Source organism: Verticillium alfalfae, genomic scaffold (genome assembly GCF_000150825.1).
Source record: "Verticillium alfalfae VaMs.102 supercont1.6 genomic scaffold, whole genome shotgun sequence".
Lineage (NCBI taxonomy): Eukaryota > Fungi > Ascomycota > Sordariomycetes > Glomerellales > Plectosphaerellaceae > Verticillium > Verticillium alfalfae.
Window position 1 is genome coordinate 618,146 of NW_003315033.1, and position 2,046 is coordinate 620,191.

Consider the following 2,046-nt stretch of genomic DNA (forward strand, 5'->3'; position numbering starts at 1 on the left):
ACCGCTGTGAAGAAAATGGAGAGGCTCGCCCACCCTCTCACCTCCTCCGCCGCCAACCCTGTTCAGGCCTGATGGCCTCGACTGCAGTGCTCGTGAGGGCACGCGATGCAAGGGAGAGGAACAGGAATGAAACAATGGGGCGTGCGCGCAAGGGCGCGGGAAGGAGAAAGAGGGGGGAGAGAGGAAAAGGAAAGAAAAAAACACGAGACAAGTCTATATGCAATCCCAAAAGCAGTAGTTCTTTTTTCCCAAACCCAAGAAAAACAATACCCCGTAGCAATCCCTGTTTTGTGTAGCCCGTTCCAACTGCCCGATTGAAAGAAAAAGAAAAACAAGTGATGGAAATGCCTGGCTTCGTGGGAAGTGCGGTGGCGTCTTGTAACCCTGAAAGCTCCATCTGGGGAGCAGGGTATCTTGGCGCGATGCCGTACACATCGTTTCGTCAATTGCGAGGACCCCAATGCGCAGGAACATGTCTGGCACGCAGCGCCCGGGACATGTAGATTCCAGTCCAGAGGGTGGGGTTGGGGGCCGTGAGGCCATGGTGTCTGACAAGGGCCAATAATCGATGTGTTTTGTTCGTTGGCCAAAAAGAAATCCCATTCGTCTATGATTGAACGCCGTGCCGTCGAGTCCGGAGGAGCACTAGAATGTCCTCAAAAAGAGAAAGAGAGAGAATGGAACATCGTGAATATCCGTGTATCAAGCTTTCCAGTTCAGATTGCTGCTGGGAAGCAAGTTCGGTGGCTCTGAGCCGGTCGTTGTAGTCTTTGACAGGAAAGCGTATTAAATATCGTAGGTTGGAGTGTTGGTGGTCAAGATTCGATCAAGAACATCGTCAAGGGTGTGGTACAGCACTGGACGCGTTGCCAGATAATTAGGTAAAAGGTCGTATGGTGTAAGGCGCGCAGCAGATGGTGATTGAAGTACAAGCGTGCCTTCACGGCGCAGCTCTGGCCGGTGTGGAAAACAATCTTATGATGGCTTGGGGCGAGGAGGAGGCTTGGGGCAACCAGTCGTGTCGTAGGCTCCACGGCCCATGTTGGCAAAGCTGGTGATCCTGACAATCATGTTGGTGGTAATTTTTTGGTGATGATGGTGGTTGTGTCTAAGCTTGTCGCAGGTTAGCCAGGCCTGCTTCGAGGTGGGTCAATAGGTAAAGAGGGAGGTGGCTGCCAGGAGGGCGAGAGAGGGGGGAGACAAAGATCATCGGGGTTTTGGCAAACACCTAGGTTCTGCATAGTAGAAAGGTTGCGCGTGATGAAGACGTGACTCACAAATTTCAAGGCGTAGACGGAGGGATGTACTGGCAAGTCTTATTGGGAGAGGACGTGGCGTGGGATGCGACCTGGATTGGCGGCGGCGACGGTAGGGAGCGGAGTGAGGTGTGCGAGTCGGGCTGTGCCGAGGAAGGCGTCACCAGTAAGTTTGTTGTGGGTGGATGAGAGGTGCCGACCAAGGCAGGAGATGGGGCGGGATGAGGGCGATTTTATCGACACCGAAGCATGAGAAATGCTGTTCTGATGGTCCGGGCCACAGCTGGATCCGTGGACAGGGGAAAAGGCCGTAGATGTCCGTCTCGGCTGTGAGAGAAAATTGGCTCTGAAGGTTGTGCAGGTCTCGGGAGCGGCTTGCTGTTGTTGCAGACAAGTGACGGCCCAAGATTGATTGATTGATCGAGCCCGCTGGAGGGTCTGCCGACTGTCTCCAAACGGAGAACTTGAGGTGACGAAGGCTTGGTCGCTGGTGCGCGTGTCTTTCTTCTTGGTCGTGTCTGACGACGCCGAAGGTCTGCAGAGTACTGGGGCAGCGGAGAACAAAGAGGCTCGATGCAGGACAGTGGGTCGCAACTGTAGAGAGCGCGCGTGGTGTGGTGGTGACAAGTGGTGGTGGTGAGGCGCGAAAGATGCAGGAATAAGAGGGAAGACGGTCAGGATGAGAAGCGAGGAGGCGTATTAAAAGAGGCGCGAACTGATGAGAGGAAGGTGTCTGGGAGAAGGGAGAAATTAACTGACAGTCCTCCAAAAGAAATAATAAAAATGTGAA